Source organism: Pinus tabuliformis, chromosome 3_2, assembly GCF_031772625.1.
Source record: "Pinus tabuliformis cultivar Carrire ecotype Pingquan chromosome 3_2, CPIR1, whole genome shotgun sequence".
Classification (NCBI taxonomy): domain Eukaryota; kingdom Viridiplantae; phylum Streptophyta; class Pinopsida; order Pinales; family Pinaceae; genus Pinus; species Pinus tabuliformis.
Genome location: NC_142302.1, coordinates 758,366,845 through 758,381,671, shown reverse-complemented (window position 1 = coordinate 758,381,671; position 14,827 = coordinate 758,366,845). Strand labels below are relative to the sequence as shown.

Here is a 14,827-nt window from a genome sequence, read left to right as displayed (position 1 = left end):
ACAAAATAAAAATTATGAAAAAGACTAAAACTAAAATAAAAAATAAAAAACTATACAAAACATTTAAATAATGTAGGCTCATAAAAAAATTACACGTGAAAAATTGGATCCCTCTCAACTCATGTTAGATGGATCTATGCTGGTTTATTATTAAGGCTTTATTATCCCTCTCAACTCATGTAAATGGATCTATGTTGGTTTATTATTATCTTAAGGCTTTATATTTCTATCATTCGAACATAGATGGTGTAGTTCATAAATAAATTTTAATGTCATTGTCTATTTCTATTTTTGTTATGTTTTACAACATGGTTTGCCTGCAACATTTTATTTTAATATCAATTTTAATTCTTCTAATTTTGGGATTGTTGATTTTGTCCAACATACTCATCATTTTTTCATATGTATTTATTTATTTTAAGCTTTGATGAATTGAAAAGTTTAAATACTAATAAAAAATTATTTCTTTTGCAATTCTTCAAATGTCCATGATTTTTACCTAGACTCACAAAATTTTACTAGACTAATTCTATACTCACATACACACATTATTAATGTTTAATTAATAAATTTAAATTTTATTTTAAAAAAAAAAAAATCATTTCATAATGTTAAACTTTGAATAAATTTTAATTTTTTGAGTAGAGAGGTTCATTCTGCAGTCCAATATGAGGGAGATATGTAATTTGGTCACTCTTAAAAAAAAAAAAAAAAATTCTAAATAGGAAAGCAATGTTAAAATAAAAAATAACTTATTTTTTAAATAGAGTACACAAGCAATGTTAACTAATTCATGTGGATATCAACTTCTTAAAATAAAAATAACTTATTTTCTAAATAGGAAAGCAATAATAAAATAAAAAATAACTTAGACCAGCAATGCTAACTAATTTATGTGGATATCAACTTCATATATGTCTATGTATATGAAATTTTTTAAAAGAAAATACTTTAAATTTGTATATAATAAAATATTCAACTTGGTTTATACATAAAATTATATTAATAACAAAAAATTGGATACACATGTTACACAATATTTTAATGTCAATTATGTATATTATATATTGTTTAATTTTTTTTATTTTTTTTAAGCTATTGAAAAAAAAAAAGTTTGTATGGTAAAAAAATTTAAAATGGTCTAATTATTTTACAATTCGGTCATTTTTTAGGTATATGTTTTTTTATCTAAATCCAACAAAGATTTGTTGGACTTACAAATTTAAGTTGTACTCTATATAGCATTCAAAAATACAATTTAAACAATGAAAAATTAAACATTGTATTTTGCACGCTAAAAAAAGTTTGCATCTGAACAAATTTGATCCTTCTGGGTTTATGTTAGATCCAAAGTTAGATGGATTTAGGCTGGTTTTAGTTAAAAGAAAACTAATAACAAATGAAAAGAAAATTAAATATGTTTTTATATCATAAGTATAATAATATCATATCAAATAAAAAAACAATATAAATAAAAAACTAATATAAATCAAGAAACAACTTATTACTATACTTTGAAAAAAAAAACAAAACAAAAATTATATATCAAATTAAATAGTTAACGCTCTCTACATTAAAATATACACTCTAAAATCCACTTTAAAACTCTATATTTTAAATTACATACAAAGTATTACATTATATTACATGTAATATTTAATACTTAATTTAATTCTTTTTATATTTCAAATACCCTCCCACTTATGATGTAATCAAATATTTGTAATAAACCATGTATCTTAAAGGAAAAAAATTTAAAATAATCTAAACTAAATTTTAATTATATCATTTTTCAAATCTTTAAATATCAAATTAAATGTACAATTTAAATGATTTTGTAAAACAATGTTCATTTTATAGAGAATTAATGCATTTCACCAATTTAAAAAAATATTTAAATAATCCAAATCTAATTCAAAATTATGAAAGATGTTATTCTATTATGTTTGGTATAAGCCACCGACAGTTAATCAATTGTTAGTTTACAATTACCAAACTTGTTTTTACACAAACAAAAATCGCAGCAAGGACATTGTCAATATTGCCAAAAGTGCGAGCCTAGTTATTTTAGGGTGGGAGGGGTAGAGCTTGAGTAATGTTTTATATATTATTATTTTACAAATTATTTGTGTTTCGGGTACATAGTAATTAATATATAATGTTATTTTTCAAATTATTTATATTTTATTGTATCTAGTAATTAGTGATATAGTATATAGTAATTAATGATAGAGTACACAAAAGTTTAATTCTTGTCATCATTACACAATAAGAGGGGAGACATTTCAACCAATAATTTGAAACTTGAAACTAGAGCTTGAATTATCGGATGTTTAATAGGGATGAATTGGTGAGGAATCGCGGCGGTTAGGGTTCTTCAGCAAAGAGGAGGTTGATACGTATGGAGAGTGGCAGGGGAGGGAGCTCGGCTCCCTCCTACAAAGATGCAGTAGCCAACGGCAGCAAGGGACCCACAGAAAACAACAAAAGCGATATGAACTACAGATCCAGATACCATGAAAAGGAAACAGATGGGACCAGAACAAAAGAAAACAGCAGCACAAAGGTCAAAGAGGAGGAAGACAAAAATCTAGGTTCAAGAGACAAAAAACTAAAAGGACCCTGCAAACGAAAAGTAGAGATCACTCCCAAAGTAATATTAAATGACCCTGCTCTGCAGGAGCACATAGAACATATGGGAACCTACGCCATAATCTATAAATTCATGGGACTATGGCCCACTGAAAAGGCTTTACAGACTTGGATCAAGTATCATTGGAAGCCCAAAGGAAGCATTGGCCTACATCTGGGGTCAAAAGGATTCTTCACAGTAGTATTCTCCAACATCGAAGACAAAGACAGAATATTCGAAGGAGGACCCTATTTTTTTGCTGCAGCAGGCCTCTATATGAGACCATGGAAAATGAATTTCGTCCCAGAGAGGGAGACTTTCTCCTCGGTTCCTGTGTGGGTAAGGCTCTACTCTCTACCTCTGGATTACTGGCAAACTGAATCGTTGACTGCCATCGGTAATAAACTAGGGCACTATATCAAAGCTTCTGAAGCCACAAGAAGGAGAAAATATACCTCCTTTGCCAGAATCTGTGTGGAAATGGATCTATTAGGAGCTCTTTCAGACGAAGTTATCCTGGAAGTGATGGATGAGGAATGGGTGCAGGCGGTTGACTATGAGCATATACCCTTTAGATGCCGAAAATTCCACGAACATGGGCATTTGTTAAGAGACTGCCCCCTCAGCAAAGAAGAAAACAAAGAAAAATTCAATACAATGAAGAATACCGAAAACTTTCAGAAAGTGGCCAATAAAGGAAGGGGAGGAAAAAAAGGAACTAAACAATAACACACTGAGGGGCAAAGAGGCAACCAAAATAAGTTTAAAGTGCTAGAAGAAATTGAAGAGACCATAAGAGAAAGTCAAGATCCGGAGGAAGATGCAACATAAAAAGAAAAGAAAGAGGACTTAAATCTCTCTCCGGGCATGGACTCTCTTACAAAAACAATGAGAAATGAATTGGAAATGGAAATGGACCAAGAAATGATGCAAAGTGAAATAGATATGGAAGAGCATGAACTACAAGAAATCCTCGACAAGGAAAACTTGGATCTGGAAGGTTTCCTGTTACAGGGAAACAAAGGAGGAATATATTCTCTTCCCCAAGATGAATGCAACAGAATACAACAACTGTTTTTATGGAAAACGCAGGATCAAGGACAGGAGAAAGATAAGAATAACCACAAATGGGAGCTCAAAGGGGTGAAAAAAATGAAACTAAATCCAGGACTAGCCACCAGAAATCCAGGGAGGAAGAGAGGCAAAAAAAAGCAAAATGAGCTCCTAATGGAGTGCGGAAAGCTAATGATAGACTCAGGTAAGATGAAAGATCTAACCATCCACTCCTTACAAATGTTTAATTATGAAGTTCATCTCTTGGAATATCAGAGGTCTAGGAAGTAAAAAAAAACAGGGAACGCTAAGTAACAGAATGAAACTAGCAATGCCGGACATTATCTTCATTCAAGAAACAAAATGCTCCATTCAGAAAATAAAACAAATCCATAGCAAATGGCTCTGTAAATTTGAGTTTCTAGAGCTTAAAGCAGAAAACACACCGGGGGTATACTTTCTCTCTGGAACCCCCAGTCAGTCAGTATTATAGATGTGGAGGCAATGAAAATTACCTATTAGCTATCATTCAGCCAATGGGAATGTCTGATGCCTTCCTGGTTATGAATGTCTATGGTCCCCAAAGAATAGATGAGAAGCTTAGATTACTGAACTCACTGATAGATCTCAGAAGTAAACATAAAGAAATCCCTTGGATCATTGGAGGAGACTTTAATATGATAAAATCTCTTACAGAAAAAAAAGGAGGCACCAGAATCCTCAATAGGGATTCATTAGGGTTCAATTCTTTCATTGATGATATGAAGATGTTGACTCCGAAACTCAAAATGGGCTTTTCACCTGGAATAACAAAAGAGGAGGTGACGCTCAGGTTGCCTCTAAGTTAGACAAAATTTTTATCTCTGAAAAGTTAATGCTCACTGATTCTGAAATATCTGCAAGTGTTCTTCCATTTGGAGGCTCTGATCACTGGCTGATCCAATTGGAAATCAAAGGAATTGATGCTCCCAAGAATAGACCCTTCAGATTCGAAAATATCTGGCTCTCCCACCCTGACTTCATCAGCAATATTGAAGAATGGTGGTCTGAAGATCTTCAGATTCACGGCTCCAAAATGTTCCTCCTGCACAAAAGACTAAAGTACATAAAAAACAAACTAAAATATTGGAACAAGAAGGATTTTGGTAACATTTTTGCAAACAAGAAATCAGTAGAGATCAAAATGCAGGTTCTAAACCAAGCAATGATAGCAGAAGGTTTTGAGAAATCCAAGAATGAGCAAGCTGAAAAACTCAACCAGGAGTGGGAGAATTTATGCAAATAGGAGGAAATTTTCTGGAGACAAAAGTCTAGAGTTCAATCGCTCAAAGAAGGGGAACGAAATACTAAGTTTTTCCATCGTTCCCCATAGCCAATAGAACGCACAATAGAATCTCCTTAATATTGAATGAAAATGGGGAGCTTCAGACCACTCACAAGAATATCGAAGCTGTGATAGTTCAACATTTCAGAGGTATCACTAAGGAAAACAATCCAGACAGAGCCCATCACATCAAGGAAATTATAAAGAATATTCCCAGAATGGTGTCTAGAGAAGATAACTTCAACCTGAACAAACCAGTTTCTGAAGCAGAGGTTAGCACAGTGATTAAAGAGATGCAGAATGGCAAAGCTCCAAGGACAGATGGTTTCAATGTGGACTTTTTCAAAGCCTATTGGAATGTTGTCAAGCAGGATATTTTGGAGGTGGTTGAGGAATGCAGAAGGAGCAGATCTATTTTGAAAGCCCTCAACACGTCTTTCATCTCCTTGATACCTAAACAGGACTCAGCCCTGACTCCTAATAAGTTCAGACCCATTGCTTTATGCAATGTTGTTTACAAAATCATTTCTAAGATTCTGGCCAACAAACTCAAACCTATTCTGCCTTCTTTGATTTTCGGGGAACAGTCTAGTTATGTGGAAGGAAGGCAAATCCTAGACAATATTATTCAGGCCCATGAGGTAGTTCACTCTCTCACCAGCAAAATGCAGGCCGGTATGATCATGCAACTAGACATTGCAAAAGCTTATGACAAGGTAAACTAGATTTACATCAAAAAGGTCCTCGCTGCATTTGGGTTTGATCATGACTGGATCAGATGGGTTATGGCTATGGTTACCGCTCCCAGTTTTTCAATTCTAGTGAACGGTGCACCCTCAGAAATCTTCTCTCCTTCCAGAGGCCTTAGGTAGGGAGAACCACTCTCTCCATTTCTTTTCATCCTCATGATGGAAGGCTTGGGACGAGCTATTAAAACGGCTAAAGCTCTAGGAAAGATCAAGGGCCTTCAATTAATGGAGAACAGACAAGCCTTAATTTCATGTGTAAATCCAAATTTGGAAAGAAAAAAAAACAACTTTAAAATTGAAAGATTTTGATTCACTTGGTTGGGTGAAATTTAAATTTGAAAAAAAACAACTTTAAAATTGAAAGATTTTGATTCACCTAGTCAGATTAAATTTAAATTTGGAAAAAGAAACAACTTTAAAATTGAAAGATTTTGATTCACCTAGTTAGATTAAAGATTGATGGCATCAGAAATTGAATATGTAATATAAATTAGGAATGTGTGCTAGGTAGTCTTAAGTTAGTTATTTTTTGGCTATCTCAATGGTAAGACTAGATTGACCTCCAATTTCTTAATGATATACAGTTTGAATGGACCTCCAACTTCTTAATGGTATATAGTTTGAGTGAGCTTAATGGTTAAGAGCATGTGTTTCCTCTTAAGAGGTCATAGGTTCAGAACCAGAGAAGTTGAGTATGTATGCCTTCATAGACTTAGCTTGGCAAGGGATACTTAAAATTAGATAATAATAATAATATCAAATGCCCCAAAATTAAAAAAAAAAAGTATATATAGATGAAAAAAAACATTAAATAATAATAATAATATCGAATGCCCCAAGAAAAGAAGTATGTATGGATGAAGAGAGACAACAATAAAAAAAAAAGTCAAAATAAAAGAAGTATGTATGGATGAAGAGAGACAACAACAAGCAATTTTGAATTTATAGCCCTCACTGAGTTAGAGGGGGCAGTTAAATTTTGATTACATAATAGTTTACTACTAGCAATTGCTCCTAAAGGTGTAAAGATACATCGAAGGAATAGAAGATTGAGGAAGATCGTCTTGCTAATAATATAAAAGAAAATTTGGAAAGATCATATGGTCAAGAATAGATTCCATTGCTAAATGCATGCTCATAAATAAAGTTTAGAATTGAAAATCTAGTACATAATTTCAAAAAGTGTTTCAATAACACAAATAATCATAAGCTTTTATTTATAAAATACAAGTAACTCAATAAATTTAATTACAATGATGACTCAAAATTATTCACTAAAATAAACTCGACTTACTATCAATGTTCTTAGAACAAGTTTAAATCATCATCTACATAGTATAAATGAATTTATTTTACTAACAATGCCGTTAAAACAAGTATGAATCATTATCTACAAAGTTTAAGTTGATTTGCTATCAATGTGACAAGGAAAGATATTTTAATTTTGATACATCATAAGAAACAAAAATTTCGGGTCATGTGAAAGCAAACCTTTTAGGTCATGCAAAATTTGTTTTCTTTGTGTCACATCACATCACAAGTAAGTTTCCTTCCACACAATATGCCATGCCAGTGCAAAGTTCCTATCATCACAACAAAGGAAAAAGTTCATTAGAAACGTTTTAAAGGAACCTAGCCAAAACTTCTATTCACTTATTTCAAACATAAATCGATCTAGAAATTTGACCACAACCCAATTTTTCATGTGACAAACAAAGCATGACAATGTAATGTGTTGAGCATTACTAACATTAAAATATGATGAACATAACCTGACATCACATTGTGACAAACATAACTTGACATCACGGTGTGTTAAACAAAACCAATGTTGCAATGTGATGGACATAACTTAATGTTGCAATGTGAAAAGCATAAATCTATGTTGCATTTAAACATAACCATTCAACATCATCACATTGTGATTCAATCCAACATATCCTAATGCCATAATGTGACAAACATTACCTAATGTTGTAATGTAACAAACATAACCTAACATTGTAATGTGTCATGCATTACCCAACATCACAATGTGACAAACATGCCCCAATGTTTGTGAAAAAATTTGCTCAATATTGCAATGTGACAAACATTACCTGACATTATAATGTGTTGAATAGAGCTCCCAAGTTGATGTCACAATGTCAAGAACTTAACTTAGTGTCACAATGTGACAAACATAACCTAACATCTCAATGTGATAAACATAAGCCAATGTTACAATGCGATGACTATAGCCTAACATAATTATGTGCTAAACAAAACCCTATGTCCCCATGTGATGAACATAAATTAACATCAAAATTGACTAGCATAACTTGGTGTTGCAACGTGTTAAAAAAAAATGACATGATGCCATTGTGATGATAATGAATATATGTCCTGATAGCATAATTGAATATCATTGTTCATCATCATCACATTGTGATGAAACCCAACCATAGTAAACTATTGTCAACTATGTTAAACAATGTTTAACCATGTTCAAATGTGTCAACCATGTTCAACCATAATCAAGCATAGTCACACACAGTTAACCATGTTAAATCATAGTCACCCATGGTCAACATGGTCTTCCATAGTTTGCCATGGTATATTTTGGTCAACTATATTCAATCATAATGAACCATGGTCAACCACAAGCAACCATGGGCGATAATAGTTAACCATGTTAAGCTTGGTCACCATTGTCAAGTGTTGTCGACCATGGTCATTTATAGTCTTTCATGGGCAAGCATAGTCAACCTTTGTTAAACATGGTTAATTGTGGTCAACCATAGTCAACCATGGTTTCCCCATGTTAAACCATAATCAACCTTACTTAAACATAGTCAACCATGGTCAACCACAGTCACCCATGGTCAACATGGTCATCCATAGTAGACCATGGTCTACCTTGGTCAACTACACTCAATCTTAGTTATTGATAGTCTCTTACTCAACCATATTCAACCATAGTCAATTATGGTTAGCCATATGTTCATCAAAATAAACTCTTGTCAGACACAACTTAACCATATTCAACTATCATTTACTAAACTCGGCCACACACATTGATCCTCAACTAACATAACTACATTTTAATCATTAAAATAGTTTATATACACTCACCCATGCTATTAATGTAACTTAATTAATTAAGCCATGTGAATAGGGTGTTTGATTGTCAAGGTGAGTTGCACATGTGTTTTGTTTTGGCGAGAGTTGAGAAATGGAATTTCGTAGAACATCTTCGTATCAATAATGTTATCTTCAATGAAGCCATGAGTGAAAGAAAGAAAATTTGGATGAGACAAAAGTACACGTAGATGCAAAAATGGAATATCTACCTCAATGCCAGTCCCACAAATAGCAAGGAGCTAAAGATTTTTGTTATGGAGAAGTTTTGTAAACGTGTATGGGGAAAAGAGATGTGAAGAGGGCATTCGATGTAAAGGTGAGTTGCACATGTGTTTTGTTTTGACGGGAGTTGAGAAATGGAATTTTGTAGAGCATCTGCGTATCAATAATGTTATCTTCAATGAAGGCACGAGTGAAAGAAAGAAAACATGGATGAGACAAAACTACGCATAGATGCAAAAATGGAGTATGTATCTCAGTGCTAGTCCCACAAATAGCAAGGAGCTAAATAATTTTGTTATGGAGAAGTTCTATAAACATATATGGGGAAAAGAGTTGGGTAGAAAGAAGAAGTACTATGTTTAGGAATTCAACCTCACTTGTGATCTCAAGAAAAAAGAGTACATTGGAGCTAGCATTTCATGGCAGGAAAAGGTTATTATTGCTCAATTAAGAACTAACTCACAATAACGTCAGTGTGACAATGGAAAATACATAAAGAATCTTGGGAAGAACAAATGTGTACCTTTTGCACGTCTGGGGCAATGGAATCAGAAAAACATCTCATTTTGGAATGTGATGCTTTCAAAGACATCAGGGACAATTATGGGAATATGTTAGCATATATTCCTTGGCATCGTATTTTCAATGAGGGTGCTATTAGAAGGTTGGGTCAACTCATCATCAATTTGAATAAGGAAATGATTGAATTGTGAAAAGTAAAAAGTAGGGAGACTAGTGGTCCCATAGACTATTTTTAGCCTCGTGGGTGTTAAAATATATTTCATTTCAATAATGCTTGCTTACTTGCCATGGAAGCATGTGGAAGTGAAAAATGACGCTTATAAATCAATTGTATGACAAGTTTCCTACACCAACCCCATTACAATTTCTCTTTGGGTTTTAGGTGGCATATAAATCAATTGTATGGCAAATTTCCTACTCCAACCCTATTACAATTTCTCTTTGGTTTTTTTAATGAGTTATGTTGAGTGGTTAGATCCTTCAAATTTCCGTGAAGATGAAAGATGTCTCAAATTCCATATATCTTATTGGCGTTGTCTATAGAGGCCACAATTTTGTCAGAATGATGAATTTCTTGCTGGAATTCGGCATAAAAAAATATTCTATAAACCAACTATGACAATGTTCAAATCGTTTTTCCATTGTGGAAATGGATTCAACACCCTCAAAAACCTTGACACCTAAAATCTTGAAGCTTGATAGCTCTAACCCGGATTTTGAAAATTTCTATTAAATTTTCTCAAAATCATGTTGGTATAGATTTTCAACAATTTTTACCTGATTTTTTCGAAATCATATTAAAATTTCCATTTGTTTTGCAAAGTTGCGGCATGTTTTGACAACGTGTTATCACTTATCTTAATGCATGGGGAATTTCGAGAGACGCTCTTACCTTTAGAAAAGCACTCATTGCAAATTCCTTTAATTTCCTTTTACTTTCTCTTTCCATGATTTTTTCCACTTTAATTTAAGGGAAAAAATGACCCACATTTGAATAATTTTATATTAAAACTTTGTAAAAACAAGGTGTCTACTATCCACCACAGCCAGGGGAAAAATATATTTAACGTTATTTCAAACTGGACGCAATTCATTAGTGCTTTCCTTCGATGGCATTGTCCTTTACCAGGTTCACATATTACTTTACCAGGTTCACATATTAGGACAGCGAATTTGCTTTCTTGAAACCCAAAAGTACATTCATCACAATAATATTGTAAGAGAAAATAATTATTTAAAATTAAAATAATAATGTAGCCATCCTCTCAAAACGTGGACACGTGGAAGGCTTAACGATATTACAAGAACAGAGTCATCTATGCTTCCGTAATTATCTGACTCTGCTGCTGATAACTTCTACATTTATCAGGACCTTCCAATAAGTTTTGTGGAAAAACTGGCGACATTAGATTCAAAGGATCCGCCAGTACCCCCTTGTTGCCAACTAAGCCATAAGGCCCGCAGGCTCTAGACAGTATGAAATTCTGATTAGATCGGTCCAGTTTCCAGTCCGTTCTTCAGTTTCTCACATTGTTCTGTCCTGGTGGCGGAGCGACCCTGTAGACATTGTGGCTGGCATCGCTGTCAAGTCTCAGGCACCTGTACTCATTCTCGTTGTAGAAAGGATCCATTGGCAATGATCGTTTCAATTTAGCGCAAGCAGAAGAAGTCAAATTGCCGATCATCCCATTGAATGAAACGTGCAAATACAGGGCCGTATAGACAGCCTCGGAGCCGAGGGACGAAGAAATATGCCCTGCAATAATGTTGTTGCAGCGTCAACCATCCGAAACATTTCACCCTCAAAGACGCCTCTAAAGAAGGAGCATGGTCAGCGCGCAGTGGTGGAAGACAATGATAACTGTTCGATTGAACAGCGGCGGAAATAATGGCGGCTGTTTGTTGAACCAACGGTGGAAAACAAAAAGGCAGACGAAGTCGGTACTAAATACTTTCAAAATAGAACACCTTCGGTGTAATTAGATACCACTCGATTCAGAATTTTCTTATACTCGTTCATATTTTGCATTCACTACTCTCTTATCCTGCTATTCGTAGAAACATCTAATCAACCTGCAAATACCATCATGGACGAAGAAATTTAAGGGCTAATAAGCAAATTGACCTCCAAAATCTCGATTTTAGAGTTCGACAGAGGTCATACGAAGCCCTTTCATATGGTTCCAGAAGGGTTTGGGAAGAAATTAACTACTAAATTGGAGACATTATGAGTGATATCAAACAAGTCTGGGATAAACATGAATATTTGATTAAATTTGGCAAATTTTGGTGATAAGATTTCATTAGTGAGCAGATCATTTTTCTATCCAACATTAAAGTTGACTCCGCTAAACTCAGCTTTCAAAAATAAAAATAAAAACAAAAAACATGAATATCTAAGAGATTATGACAATGCTCTGGACCTCATGGAAAGGCCAGTAAGGACATCTATACTGATTCATCTAACCATTGAAGCCCTAATTCTAACTTCTTTCCCTCATTATGCCACCTGGAAAATTTTTGGTTAAAGATAGTGTCTCTTCGTTAATTGCTATTCTCTAAAATGAAAGAGTCATAGTAAATAGGCCAGAAATAGGCCGGCAGAAATAGGTTGCAAAATGCTCTTTAACTTCCTTTTTTCAAAATGCTCTTTAACTTCCTTTTTTCAAAATGTCTACATGGGATAGCTGGTTGCTTGTACCATTTTGTAATTTGTTATAAGATCTTTTGTTGATATTAAACTCTTTCATATCTAGCCATGCCTTCCTATCCGTGGCCTGTGGGTAAGATCAACAAACTTGTAAGAGCCTTGGTAGCAAAACATGCCATTTCAGCCAGAGATATATCATTATAACTCAACATTAGAGAATACGTCACTGAAATTTGGGCTTATCTGAGTGAATATCATTCTTTTGCATTTTGGGCTGAATGACCTCCGAGGCTTTCCAAATTCTCTGAAGTACAAAGTGCTTTAGATTTCCACATCAGTTGAGTTCTGATAAAAAGATGTTTTCAGTTAAGATTTCTCCATGAGCTTTTCCCCGGGGGGAGGTCCTATAGTTATGAAAGAAGATGCATTGTAACTAATAAGAGATTGGCACAGCAGGAGTACCTTCATGGGATTTCTTATGTGTCCCTGTTGTACGAACAACTTGTTCTTCTGCAATATAAACTGTCTCAGTTACTCTACATATCTTTGGTCATTATATGATTTTAATGCATGTTCCTTTCAACTGGTTCATTTTTTTCCTCTAGTTTATGGATATGTACTTTTCCTTATTGTACCCTGTTACATATCTCTACTCTATTTCTTTTCAACATACAATAAGATAAAATTTGTAGTTCAAGATATTGAATTCAATCATAGTTAAGTGTAAAAAAATCCATGGATGTAGGTATATGTAGATAAACTTGTTACTTCCTTTTAAGGGTTACTAAATTAGGCAACCTTTCTGCAAACATTACCTGGTTCACATGGACACCAGAGATATGTGCTAGAGGTGAGCTCTCAATCAATTATGACAAGTCATTAAAATGAAAATCAAGAACAAAATACGCTCCACTAAAATCCCAGGAATCATAGAACTTGAATGTGTCTCTAAAAATGGGTACCTCTAAAACTTAGATGGTGTTCAGGCTCTTGCTGTGACTGCAAAATAATTTGCAAGATGAAAAATATGTTCCCCTGGCAACAACATCCATGCACTAAAAACCATATTAATATCTACCCTTCAGATCAGTGGAGAATGTCTCCAGGAAAGGCATAACAGTCATAATATGCATGAAAATGTTGTTAAATGTAACATTAAAGGAGCTATGAATCACTGATCAGAAATCAAAATTGACCAATAAACATAATAAGCCAAGAATTTAAAGGAGAAATAACCAGGAATTACCTAAATTCAAAGTATTTTCAAGACGATTCTTATCGCAAACTTGATAAATATAATTACAAACACCGAGTATACCTGTAAAGTTTGATTCGCTGCTCCAAAAATGGCTGACATAACCCTTCTCGTCGAATAAGGGGTTAGCAAGAGGATCGATTCACCAATAAAACCTCAGAGAGAGGATTTATTCCATAAATCCTTCCCTCATTTAGGATATGCAGGCGAAATAATTCCTATTTCAAGGTTATAAATGCAATTACAAACACCAGTTTTGAAAATTTTCAGTGCTCCAAAAGTGTCTGAGATTGAGTGAGCTATACTCCATCGTTCGTGGGGAGGAAGTATGTGAATGAAAGAAGTTAAGTCATATTTGTTCCCTGTCTTGTTGGCATTCCAACTGTGCCTTGGATTATGACAGTTTGTCAAGGAGCCTAGCAAGTCGAGGAGGACAACGTGCCTGAAACCAAGGTAAAGTTGAAAAACCAGCAAGACACTAAGCAAACTTGAGCTTGACTTGTTCCAATGACATATTTCCTCCCCACAAACTGTGAAATATAGCCAAATCAATCTGATAAATCTTCATCACAATGAGTTTGTTAAATCGTTTCCTACTGCTCTTCTTAGCCCTTCAACATTACTCCATCCTCTCTCTTTCACTGGAAGGCACGCATTAAAGCCTGACCATGTACCCAGCCAATCACATCCACAGAAAAAGAAAATGCTCTTCTTATCTTCTACTTTAGGTTTGAAGAGAAATTATATAATGGAAAGAATTTTAACATACATCTACTTTAGGTTTGAAGAGAAATTATATAATGGAAAGAATTTTAACATACATATGATTAGGTTTCTTTAAATCATTTAGGAATTTTTTAAATATATGAAAGGAATGTTGCGAAATATTATAACCATTTGATTTTTTGTGTGGGGGGAAGTATATATTCACATTGTAACTCTCGGAACCAACCAGTTTATATTATTTTAAGATTTTATTCCATGCCTGTGAAATTTAAGTGAATTTTAGATCGTTATAATTATTAAGTGTTTTATAATATTCCTAATAAATTAGTCATATTGAAACGTTACATAATAGCCGGTATCTGTAGTTTAGTTTTAATATAATTAAATTAAAGTAAAAAAAATATAAAGATTTGACGTGAGTGCATAATGTGTTGGTTGGGGCAGTTGGTTTTCGCACCCCCAGCCACGTTCGAATCCTTCACTTCGGTGAAAAATGTTGTATGATGAAATCTGCTCGCTTCGGCTATATATGTTGTATGATGATTCTTCAGAGGGGATGCTTCTCCCCCAC

At 33.9% G+C, this 14,827-nt stretch overlaps 1 long non-coding RNA gene across 1 annotated transcript in view; it reads right to left on the bottom strand.

The window, feature by feature from the left end:
- Positions 1–14,353, bottom strand: part of LOC149182826 (uncharacterized) — a 112,089-nt gene extending 97,736 nt beyond the window's left edge. The window contains exons 1-2 of the long non-coding RNA XR_016257160.1: positions 13,594–14,353; positions 7,250–7,341 (exon numbers count right to left, since the gene is read on the bottom strand). This is a non-coding gene — a long non-coding RNA (uncharacterized LOC149182826). The remainder of the gene's footprint in view (positions 1–7,249; positions 7,342–13,593) is intronic.
- Between the last annotated feature and the right edge of the window lie 474 nt (positions 14,354–14,827).